This window comes from Elgaria multicarinata, chromosome 3 (assembly GCF_023053635.1).
Source record: "Elgaria multicarinata webbii isolate HBS135686 ecotype San Diego chromosome 3, rElgMul1.1.pri, whole genome shotgun sequence".
In the NCBI taxonomy this organism is placed as follows: Eukaryota; Metazoa; Chordata; class Lepidosauria; order Squamata; family Anguidae; genus Elgaria; species Elgaria multicarinata.
This window is the reverse complement of record NC_086173.1, coordinates 100,145,207-100,158,168: the sequence shown is the minus strand read 5'-3', so window position 1 is coordinate 100,158,168 and position 12,962 is coordinate 100,145,207. Positions and strand designations below refer to the sequence as shown.

At 47.4% G+C, this 12,962-nt stretch overlaps 1 protein-coding gene across 1 annotated transcript in view; it reads right to left on the bottom strand.

Annotated features, from left to right (window-relative positions):
• SEMA3B (semaphorin 3B) overlaps positions 1–10,624 on the bottom strand; it is a 57,906-nt gene extending 47,282 nt beyond the window's left edge. Inside the window, exon 1 of the mRNA XM_063121076.1 lies at positions 10,563–10,624. The gene's annotated coding sequence lies outside the window, so the exon portion shown is untranslated. The remainder of the gene's footprint in view (positions 1–10,562) is intronic.
• Positions 10,625–12,962: the final 2,338 nt, after the last annotated feature.

Here is a 12,962-nt window from a genome sequence, read left to right as displayed (position 1 = left end):
CTCCCAGCAAAGACAGTGAATTCAGCCCCTCCCCATGTCTTTATTTACTCCAGTCCTTTTTAGCATTTTCCCTGAATGAATCTTCCCCAGCCTGTTCTTTTCACAGGGAGAGGGCCACCTCTGAGCCCATTTGTCTGTTGCAATTATTTCCCCCCCCCCCCCACAACCCTGGCAATTAAGTGATGCCAGCTTCCTCAAGCAATTATGGAGAAGCTGTATAAGCCCTGCTGTAATGCAAGGGGTTTTTCTGGTAACTGCTCCATGGTTGGTACGTCAGCTAACGAACTCTGTAGGGTTCCCTTTCCAGGGAGTCTGTTAAGCGATGCAAAAAGGAGGAACAGAAAAGAAGGAGAACCAACCCCTCACAAAGTGGCTTAATTAATTCTAGACAATCTTAACTAACATCTGGGGTGGAGTGGGGGGTACGTGGTGCACCTGGAATAGACTCCAGTTGCAATCCCTGAAAAATTGGGAAGAGATGTTCTTGGATAAGAGCACAAAAAGAGCCGTGCTGAACCAGACCAAATTATTCTAGTCAGCATTCTGTTCCCACAGTGGCCAACCAGCTGCCTGTGGGAAGCCCACAAGGAGGACATGTGTGCAACAGCACCTTCCCTCTCATGTTCCCTGGTACTGAGAGGCTGTCCAAGTTGGTGGCCATCACTACATCTTGTGGTGGCTAATTCCATAGTTTAATTATGGGCTGTGTGAAGAAGTACTTCTTTTCATCTGTCCTGAAACTCTGGATGAAACAGCGAGGAAGCCTTCTCCCTAACTACTTTCCCCATACCATGTATAGACCACTTTCAGGACCACCTCCCATATGTGCCTTTTCCCCCCCAAAGCTAAACAGCCACAAATATTATAATCTTTCCTCACAAAGTAATAGTTAATAATAGAACATGGACAACAAAATGTTGCAGCATAGAGTACTTCCATTCAGGATTTCGCATTCTCCATCTCCCTCCCTCCGTTTTTCCACATACACACCCAACTCAGTCAGCATTCTGTACATTGAGCATGCTCAGTTCACATCGTGTTAGTTTGGGGGCTATCTATATGCACAGAAATAATAATAATATATTAATTTGTTACCCGCCTCTCCCTCTGGATCGAGGCGGGGTATAACTCAAATGCAAACACCATAAAACACATATAACTAATTAAAACATTTAAAACTAATACATTATTAAAAGCAGTACATTACTAAAAAGGCATCGTAAAATTCAAATAATAATACTAAATTTATTTGAGAAACCCCCCCCGGTGTGGGTGCGTGGTGGCCCTGCATCAATTATACAACGCAGCAGCCACCTCACAGCTTTCTCACGAAGCTGCGAAGAAAAGAAGTCTGGGACTTATCCCAACTTCGTTCTCTGGAGTGAGGGAAGTACGGTGCAACTGCTGTCTATCCTCGCTCCGGAGTCACGGCGGAGGCACGGTCAGGTAGATGGCAACCCCAGGGGGCAGGCTCAGCTGCCAGAAATCCTGCACTTTTGCTGCAGCTTCGGGATGAGCCCGTGCCACCCTGAAGCAGCAAAAGTGTGGGGTTTTGCTTATTGAAGCAGCAACCCGCTGCTGTATAGGCAGGTCCCTGGTCTTCCCATTCCTCAAGGTGTTCCCCCCACAAAGATTCTTTTCATCTGCTGAAATGCCTCCCTCTTGTATGTGGATGCTGCTATTTTGGTAACATAAGAATCGAGATAGCTGTTAGTATATAAATTCATGACCATTACCCAGACTGGATTAATGGGGCCTGCTGCTTTTCCTGCACACAACAATTCCTTGCTGTCCTAGTCAAAGCCAAAAGTTTTTCAAACAGAGCAGTTTCCCAGCTCCAGCAGGGAAGGACTTTGTGCTGTGATTGCTGGAGAAACCCTGTCTTCCCTCCCAGCAGATGCCTAATTAGAGCGTATTAAAGTTACTGTGCTGCAACACTCCCCCTTGGAAGGGGGCAAAGAAAAGGCCAAGCAAGAGTGTTCTGTTTTGCCATTGGACAAGTGTGTGTGTGTGGGGGGGAATGACACCTCCTTCTGCTTTGTAATCTTAAATCCCATCCTTTGGGCTGCAAAAGGCAGCTGCACTCATGGGAAGTCATGTGCAATTCTTGCAGGGGACAGTCCAACCCCATAGGGCTCCCATTATCGAGATGAAAGACTGCTCAGGGTGCTCCTAATAGCAGGGGCAAGCAGAAGGATCACTGGCCATTTCCCAGGGGTTGATGATATCCTTGCAAAGAATGCTAGGTGGACCCACCAAAGCGCGTTGTGTGTGTTTGAGCAAGAATGCAAAGGATGCCCATGGGAGCAGAAAGGAATAGGAGGAGCTGCTGGATATAAGATTAGTGATGCCTTAAGCATGCTGTTGTGTTTTGTCGATTCAAAACATAGCAGAGGACTAATTAGACCATGCAAGTCAGCTTACCTCTGCCTTACAGCATAGAGGAAGCGTGGGCAAGTTGTTTGGGCTAGCCAGCATAGCCAATGGGAAGGGATGATGGGAGTTGGAGGCCAACACAATCGGATGGCCACGAGTTGCCCACATCCCTGGCATATGCTATGTTCTTGATTCCAGAAGGAGAAGGTTGTGGGCTTTAAGTAGGTTACAGAGAAGATTTGTTCCGCTTAGAATGCGGCTTTTGCATCTATGCATTAGGAACACATATGGGCCTATGCATTTTGGATGCATAATGTTCTATGCATAACATTCTACGCACAGCGTTCTATGCATTACATTCTTGTGCACAGAACATTCTATGCAAGAACATTATGGGCCCATGTATTTTAGCAGCATTGGATCCTATCATTCTGCAGCTTCATGGACCCTCTGCACCCACCCCACAAGACCAATTGGGCTTCCTTCAACCCTGTATGTCTCCTTCTACCCATCCCTACTGCCATATTCACCAGCTTCTCCCTAATGGTCAGGGAGCCTTGAGCCGGCTCTCAGCACCAGATCGCGTTCCTTGGCCACCTACACCCCATTCAAGGCACACTGACCTCCCTACTTCCTCCATCCTGCTGCCACTGGCAGCCCCTGTCTATCGCCCCATCCTCTGTTGCCTTCCCTTCCTTGAACGTGAAGATCCCACCCTTCCTTTGCCCTGCTCCGCTCTGACACCACCAGAAACATATCCACCATGGTAGGGCTTGGAAGGGAAAGTCCTGTCTAAAGATAAGCAACACCCAAGGAAAGAATTTCACTGATAAATCCATATTGCAACATAGGAGCTGGGTTTCTGCAGAATCAACTTCTGGTTCCCTGCGTGGATTCAGCCCCCAACCAGAAGGCTTACTGGACTCTGCTGACTCTTGGTAAACCCAGCTCAGTCTGGCCACTGGCCTTGAGGTGTCAGAGTAACCCCATGAACAACGTGGAATGGAGCCATCATTTCAGGGCCCAGCTAAGAGGATTAAAAGAGCTGGCTTGTTTGGCTAGGGAGATGAAAAATAATGATGGACTTGTCACCTGAAATGTTTTATTAGATGTGCGTGATTGGTTAGCAAGGAGATGGGGATTTATTTTAGCATCTATGATATTTGTTATTTACAGAGACATGGCAGTGTCCCTGATCTACACAAAGCAGGATAAAACACTTGTTTTGTTTAATGACTATTTACATGGCTACTGCAGGGCTATGACCTTCAAGACGCAATTTCTGAGCTCATCATTTGCTGTTGCTGTGCTGTTGCTTTGGGACTAAAGTTATCTGCAGAGGAGTCACTGATGTGTACAGCACCTTGGTGAACCACAGAAGTGTTGGAGAGTCCAAAACTTCGTAAGCAAGAACACATTTCTCTTGAGACTACGAGGGACTAGTATTTGCATTGTTTTTGTGTTAATGGTTTACTAACGCATTTAGCTCTCTGTGAGCAGTTGCTGTATTATTTTGTGTATAACTGTGGTTCTAACTGAAGAAAGTTTGTTCATATCAATTCCAATCCTTGCCAGTTTTATTCCAACTAAGCCCCACAGGCAGAAATTACATCAGCATGTATCAGAGGTGTCCCTGGGGCATGCTGATGTTCAAAGACTTCTGTGCAGCATCCAGCAACTTCTGGGCTTCTCTTTCCTTGCTCTGGATGAAAACTGCAGTGAGAACCAAGGGCTCAGAATGAGCATCAATATACGCTGGGGAGTTTCTGCCCCTTGATGAGTCAGGGATGAGCTGATCTTGGCAAGAAGGGTTCTGAGCAGGCAAACTGCCATCTCTTTGTTTTCATTCATTGTAAAGTGCTAGATTAATGTGGCTATTGGGTCAGGAAAGACTTGTGGCCTCATTAGAAGAACCAAGATACCAATGCTTTCCTTTTTCAACTCCAGGATAGCTGTGAAAACCTTAGTAGTAACACCAGGTTATTACTCAGTAGTAGCACTGGGTACCAAGACGGCCTGAATGCTGGAAACAGGACATGCACACCCTCACTGCCAGATACACACTCCACCCCTCCTCTCCCCAAAGCACCATGATATTAAAATGTGTTGTACTACAATTCCCATCATCCTCAATGCCAGGGAGATAATGGGAGTTGTAGTCCAACACATTTGGAGGGTGCCAGGTTCAGGGAGGCTGTCCTACAGTGTTTTGATTTACTGTTGCTCTAATAAGGATGGGTGTCCCTTTCTCTGGCTTGACTAGACACATCCAAAATAACCATGCTCCAAATTAATAGTTGTTTAGTCTGGTTTCTCATGTCCGCTACTGCCCTCTAGAGGCAAGAGAACCCTCGTGATAGGGACGGCACTGGTTTCTGAGCTTCATCAGGGATCATCCTTCATTAGAGAATCAATCATAATATATGAGTTTTTATATTGTATTTTCTATTGCTTTTATACTTTGTTTTATATTTTGAATGGTTTCTATGATTTTAATTTTTGTAAACTGCCCAGAGAGTTTTGGCTATTGGGCGGTATAAAAATGCAATCAATCAATCAATCAATCACTGCCCCTAACCTATAGGATGGAGCAGTGACTCATTATTCTGCCAAGCAATTCAGCTGCTTGAGACAGGCATGCAAGGCAAGTGAAATGTTCTAGGACTGTTATGTTTTCTTTACATTTCCCAGAATTTTGTTGGAAGCTGCCTGTGGGCAACAGGAGAGATTTTATGTGGTTGACACCTTTTTACTTTTTCAATCCTGAAAGCTAAAATTATCTATATTTTGTCCCCAAATAGTTGTGCCTACTGAATCCAATGACCAGCTTTTCTCCAAGAGCAACTCCAGCCTTCAGCCCAAGCTGGATGATGAAGGAAGCTCTGGAGCTTCCAGCCGCATTTCTGAGGTTCTTTCAAAACCAGAATTCTGGTGTCACCACTCCCATTAAAAATCAGACAGATCCAACCTTTTGTAATGTTATGGTGCTGATTGCAGAATCAATGACCATCTCAAAGCTATGGCAGCAGGCAATTGCCCCACTCATCTGTCCTCTGCCTGCTGGAAATAGAAAGCATTCCAGATGTTCGGACGTGCTTTTCGTGAAGTGATGCTACTCTTCAAATCCCCATTACCAACATGGGGACAGGTTCATTTTCTCTCCAACTTAGTTTGAAAAGTACATGCTGTTCCTTTAAAATGAAACATTCAAAGCTACCATTCTGCCAGGGAAGGAAGCAATGCCAGAAAAAAAAGCGGCTTGAAGACCGTAAAAGTTTATTACTCTACATGGACTGGGTGACAAGCAAAACAGAAGTCAGCTGTTGAGGCAATTCTCTGCTCAGCCTCTTCCATCCTCTCCCCAGAGGAGAAGGGAGATAGAGCAGATAAAAAAGAAGAAGCCTCCAGCAAAACTCAAAGCGGAAGAAACCATGCAGCCCCGGCTCAGTTTGTATTATGCAGTGTTCTGCACTATAAAGGAGATTCTGTATCCCCAGTGAACTTACCCATATTTGGCATTAGGGTTTAACTAGAGTTTTCGAATGCAAGAGGAAATCCTGATGCAGGCCTGCTAGACTCAAGTCCAGCCCTTATTAAGCTAGTTTAAATTAACCATGGAATAGATCATTAACTATTTAAATCATAAGAATGTTAACCTAAAATGCAAAAACAAAAACCACCCACCACCAAAACAAACCATTAAATTACTACATACGTCAGGACCTTGAACTAAATCACCTGATTACTGCATTCAGATTATGGGGGTACAAGACCTCAAACCCTGTGGACTGTCCCACATTTTCGGGTTAGGGGAAATACGTCCTCTCTCAGGCCGTAGCTAGACCTAAGGTTTATCCCAGGATCATCCCGGGTTCGCCCCTGCCTGAGCGCTGGATGCCCTGTGTGGCACTTAGATGAACAGGTTTGACCCCAGGACAATCCTGGGATAAACCTTAGGTCTAGCTACGGCCTCAGTCACTATATGCACTATATAGCACTATCCAACTGTGTGAGTGTTCCCATCATGGAGGTATATGGCCTTTTGAACAGTCGCCCTTGATTCTTCCAAGCCACTTCAGTTCTCTGAATGCTATTGCCTGTCTCTAACTGAAGTCTTCTTGGCATGCATTTATTTGTTATTCGTTTATTTAGAAGATTTCTAAGCTTTTAGAGTAAATGCTCTGAAGGTTGGTGTGCAACAAAATTTAAGTCTACAACACACAATAAAGCAATGATAATTGAAAATCTATTCTTTTACACTAGCAAAGCATCTGACAAAATTCCCTGTGATATTTTGGTTAGCAAACTGTTTAAATGTAGCCTGGAGGATAACACCGGATTCACAGCTGTTTGGAAAACCTTACTCATCAATGGTTCCTCACTAAACCGCTGTGAACTGCTGAGAGGTTTGACTATACTCAGCGGTATATAAAAGCCTAAAATAAATAAAATAAACCCGGAGGGATGTTTCAGGCAGGGAGCCACTGTCCTGGGCCAGGTACTCTTCAACATTTTTATTAATGACGTATTTATTTATTTACAATATTTATATACCACTCCCCATTCAGAATTTTGGAATGGTGCACTTAGATCAAAAGGACACAACTTCTAGAGGTCGGGGGACACAATGCCACACAGACCACTCCAGTGGTCACACCCATGCCCCTTGCTGACGAGCAGCTGACTTTACCACTGAAATTCAGCAGTGGGAAAACAGCCCTCCCTTTTAAAAGAAAGCAAAACATGGTGGTTTGGTGTGACAGCAGGGAAATGGGGCTATTTTGCTTTGAAATAGCTGCCAGCACACTGCTAAATTTCAGCAGCAAAGTGCCACCTTTGGCTTTGTAAAAAGGGCATTTTTTCTCGGCTGCACAGCAGCAGTGGAACAATGAGAGGAAGGGGTGGGGAAAATGCCAGGGGGCTATATACAGGCTGTGTGTTGCCCACCCCTGGCTTAGATAAAGGTATGACAAACCTGGGAGGGATAGTTAATACCTCAATCAAATTCAAAATGACTTTGATAAAATGGAAAATTGGTCCAAAACTAACAAACAGAGACAAATGCACAATTCAGTTAGGGCAACAAAAGCAATCAAATCCACATGTATAGAATGGGCAACACTTGGCCTGGCAATAATACAGGATCTCAGGATTGAGGACAAGATTTCAGCATTGTACACAATCACAAGCTGAACATAAGTTAGCAGTGTGATGCAGCTGCAAAAAAGGCTAATATGATTTTAGGCTGCATTAACAGAACCATAATTTCCAGATGGATGTAGACGAACTGGAATGGATTCAGAGGAGGTCAGCAAAGAGGGTCAGGGTTATGAACAAGTATTAATATGAGGGAATGAGCTGGGTGTGTTTAGCTTGGGGAAGAGAAGGGTGAATGGGGGTCATGATAATACTCTCCAATTACTTGAAGGGCTTTCACACCGAAGAGGCCAAACACTTGCTCTCAGCTGTCCTAGAAGGCAGGATTAGATCTAGCGGGCTTAGGTTGCAAGCGGCTGACATTAGAGTTGGACGTTAGGAAAACATATTGACAGTAAGAGCAGTGTGATAATGGAGCCAATTACTTAGGAACATGAGAAGCTGCCTATGGAACATAGGAGTCAGACCACTGGCCCATCTAGCCCAGTATTGTCCACACGGACTGGCAGCAGTGGCTCTCCAGAGTTTTAGGTGGGATTCCTTTCCTTGCCCTACCTGGAGAAGCTGGGGATTGAACCTGGGACCTTCTGCATGCAAAGCATGTGCTCTACCACACTGAGCTATGGCCCCTCCCATTGCTCCGTGTGATAGCTCAGGGGCTGGTGGGGTCTCCCTTGCTATAGGTCTTTAAGCAGAGGCTGGACCGTCTGCTGGGGATGTTCTGGATTGCCTTCATCAATAGTGAGGTGGACCAAATGGTCTATATGTCAGGTGTGGGGAACATGTAGCTCCCCAGTTGTTGGGCTGCACTCCCATCACCCTTAGAGCAAAACCTGAGCTCGCCAAACCTCTTCAAATTCGCTCTCGAACCTTGTTCCAACTCAAGTCTTTTTGCATGAAAATCCATGCGTATTTCTGTGCATTTTTCCCAAATGTATGCATCAATTATGCACATTTTTGAAATACATGCATGCTGTTAAATGCTCCTTCTTCTTCTTCTTTTGGTGCACAAATCACACTGCAAGTTTGAAAATGTACAGACTTCGACTACAGATTGCATCTGAGTCCATGTGTAGTTCAGGAGGTGTGAACTGGGTAAAATCCGGATCAAAAACAAACTGAAATGGAATTTCTCATGCATCCCTGTGATGGCAAGAGGTCTAATCGCAGACCAACGACATTTGGAATGCCACATGTTGGCCACCCCCTGGTCTTCAAGAGTTCCGAGGATGATGATTCTAGTGTTCCCCAATAATTCTATGCTCCAATCACACATGAAAGCTACAACGCAGCAAAGCTATCATAATAACGGGTTCCGACTCCAGCGATGCCAGCAGCCACATCAATTTTAAATCCCACTCCTGCTCTGTGTAATGATACAGAAACATTCAAGGCGGAGCTCGCGGAAGGAGAGGAAGGAAGCGGACCCTACATTCCTTCCAAACCCCCTTCCCCAAATAATAACATGGCCCTGTCCCACACGGGCCTGGCCTCCTTCCACTCAGGCTGGCTCCAGTGGCTTTCCAGGGAGAACTGCTGACTCGAGGAATAGGCTGCTGCTCTGTGAAAAAAGGCTCCTAAGGAATGAAGCACATCTGAGCCCCAGAGCCGGCTCCACGCTGCTGTTGCAATATCGCCCTCCAACCAAGTCAGGGCTTGGCAACTTGTGGGCCTCCAAATGTGATTGGACTAAAAAACCCCATCATCCTTCACCATTGGCTAGGGCCGATGGGAACTGCAGTCCAGCAACACCAGGAAGGGCACAAGTTGCCCCACCCCCACCCCCAGCTCCAAGTGATAATAACCTGCCAGGGAAGGCCAGTTCCTCTCCTCCTCTACTGCCCATGTCTACAAAACAAAGTGCATCCCGCTCTTACTAGTCATGCCAGTGGCCACACACCCTCTCTCTTCCCAAACGGGACAGGCACACAGAATCCCAGTGACCGTTTCCGTTTCCCTGTGACTGACACCAATCCCCTTTCAAGAGCAATACATTAATTTGGGAGCATGGACTTCTAGTTTCATCCGTCACCCTCAGAACCGAGTCACCTGTCACCTCACTCTCCTCTCAGTGCTGCTAGAATTCAAAGGTTTTGATTTCTGTCCCAGCTCCTTCACACGTTAGATGAGACAAACTGGGAATATTTTGTATTTGGGTGTGAAGGTGGGGGAGCAGAGGGCAAAGAAAGGCTACATAACCTTGAAGTCCCTACCAATTTATACTTCCATGTTTCTGTGGCCTCTCTCTATTATAGCAGTTCTGTGTCATCCCCTCCCTATCCAAGTACCCTCTAGATGTGTTCGACTACAACCCCATCATACCCAGGCAGCAGGGTGGATGATAGTGCTAGGTTGTAGTCCGACACATCTGCCAGAACAGGGAAGGCTGTTTCCACCTGAACTCTCCTAAGGAAACTGCTCAGGGCACATTCACGAACACCTCTTTCCAGCACCCTTTGATTGGCCCCTTCTGCACCGCGTTTTCACACTGTCTACAACGCGGTGTGGAACAGAGGGAGAGGAGATCCTGATGTGAAATAGTGATGCCTGCCAAGGGCAGAAGCCGCGTCACAAGAGTTGTGTGTTCACACATTAAATTAACGATGAGGGTTCGAAGAGGTAGCAGGGGGGGGGAATGGGAGAACAATCTGATTATTATTATTATTATTATTATTATTATTATTATTATTATTATTATTTTGCCGCCTCTGCTCATTTGAACAAGCAACATGTGGGCGCCGCTGTCACCCTCTCTCCTGCGCCCAGGCGGAGAGTAGGACGCTCTCCCGCTCTCCGGCAAAGTCGATTTGCCTCAAAAACTAGGCACAGACAAAGGAACGTCCCCACGCAACAAGAGCGAGCGAGCGATCGTGCGTTTGGACGAGACCTGCCCGGCTCAGAGCCCGGCGCGCTTCTCCTTCTCCTCGTCCTCCTCCTTCCTTCTCGTCGCCTTCCCTCCATCCCACATGCCTGTGGAACACGGCCAATAACAACCGAAGATGCGGAAGGGCAAAGGAAGCGAGACCCACCTGCCTCCCCAGCTCCGTTGCCACCGCCGAAGGGGGGCGCACGTCGAGGGCGCCTCTCCGGAGTCCCGCCGCCGCCTCGGAATGAGCAAGGCGGCTAAAGATCCCCAGAAGCCCTGGGCGCCTGGGTCCGCGCCGCCGTCGCCGCCGGCTGTGCGCCTGCTGCTGCGGCTGGTTCACCGTCGAGCCCGAGAGCGTGGCGCTGCCTGGCCACCTTCTTTCTCTTCCCCTCCCGCCCGCTCTCCTCGCCGACTCCCTCCAAGCCGCAGCGCCGGCAGCAGCTAAACCAAAAGGGGTGGAGCCGCTGGCTCGAGCGGCGGATCCAAAGCGGCTCGGGCAGGCGTCAGGCGCTCAGAGTGCCTGGGTGGGGCTCCGATCGATCGACGCCTAGAGCCAGCAGAGGAGAAAGGCAGGAGCGGAGCGCAGGGCCCGCGCCCAACCGAGGACGAGCGCTCCAGGGAGGCTGGCGAGAGCGCAGGCAGCGGCGTTCGCCGGCACCGAGAAGGCCACCGGTCCGCGCCACGCCTAGCCCGCCGCCCTCCTTCCGGCTAACCCGTTGACAACTGATCGCCGCTCTCCACGTAAACATGCCTCGGGGACACCTTGTTGCGGCGGTGCAGTTAGGCCATTTTAGAGTCTGGGGACCCTTCTGAGATGGCAGTGTGAACTACTGCACTGACTTCAAACCCGGTACAGCAGTCCGGCGCCCCTCTCCTGCTCATTCTGCCCCAAAACCCTACCCGGAGGCCCCGCTGCCCTTTTGCCATGTTTAGAAATCTGCAAATAAAGAGGCACTTCTCTTGTACTGAATCAGTAGCCCAGTAGTGTTTACTCTGAATGCCAATGGTTCTCCAAGCAGTTAACTTCTCCAGCCCTCTACTACCTAAGAGGGCTGGGCAATTTGTGGTCCTCCAGATGTTTTGGCCTACAATCCCTATCAGCCCTAGCCAGCATGGCCAATGGTGAGGGATGATGGGAATTGTAGGCCAGAACATCTGGAACTGCCTACCCAACCACCCAGCTTTAGCTAGAGATGCTGGTTGGGTATCTTGGACCGTCTCTGTGCAACCCATGTGCTCTGCTACTGGGGGCACAGTTTTTCACAAGCTTGCACACACATGGAAGTGCCATCAGGGTAGGACTTTGAGGCAGAATGAACAGGGGAGGGGGCCCAGGCTGCCTTAGCACATATTGAAGTGAGCAAAGTAATTCTCTCTCTCTCTCTCTCTCTCTCTCTCTCTCTCTCTCTCTCTCTCTCTCTCTCTCACACACACACACACACACACACACACACAGAAGAAAAATTCTTCAGAAGATCACATTCACACATAAAGCTCAGAACCTTCCAACCTTTGAAGGGAGATAAGAGTTGTCATGGTTATGGGACTGAACCATTGTGTGTAATTATGTATCAGGTGTTGTACACATGATAAACTGTAGAAAAAAGCAGCTAGAGAACACCAGCGGGGAAATGCTTAGCTCTTCCACCTTCTCATTTGGGACAGGTAGTTTACGCACAGGCACATGGCACCCCCAGTAAATGCAGTCCCAAACTCCTTTCCCACACGGCATGGCTCTGCTCTCCCCTACTGGTAGTAGGGCTGGAGAGATGATGCACACACCCAAGCAATATTACGCCCAGAAGGGCCTCCTTTTGCTAAAGCTCTATGACCCCAGTATTTGCTATTTCCATTGTCCATTCTTGGGACTCCTTTGCAAGAGCAATGGGGGTGGAACAGGCTCTGGGGCCCTCCTGACCTTGCATTCTGCTAACAGAGGCTCAGTCTTTGGCATGGGGTTCTGGGAAAGTTCATGGCTGCTAGTGCAGCTTGCTCTTCCTGGAAGGCATTCTCTCTGCCTCCCACTCTCTGACAGGGTCGTCTCTCTCTCTCTCTCTCTCTCTCTCTCTCTCTCTCCCCCTCCCCCCCCTTCAGTGCCAGCATCCTGCAGAACAGGTTATTGGCTGGTGATCCCTCCAGGGCCTGTAGCCTTCCTAAACTCAGCTACCAAAGTGCAATTGCCTGATGTATTATACTTTTAAAAACTCATGTCTCTTTCAGGTGCTGGGAATCAACAGGGCTGTATGTGCTGTTGTGTTTACTGATGATTAGGGAGTTCCTCTATATTTCTGTAGAATTTCTCTCTGTATGTGTAAATGTATAATCCTCTTTTATTTTCAGTGCTTCCAGCTGGAGACAGTCTATTTATTTACTAGCATTCTCTGGGTGGATTACAAACAGTTTAAAAGACTAAAATGCAATACAGACAGTTGAAAATATCAAATACATTGCAAATATTTAAAAGAATAAAATACAATCCAAACAGCAGCAAAGGAATAACAGCATGAAAACCTAGAACTAGGTTTCTAAAATGCCTGAGTGATTCTAGTTCCCTCTACTCTAC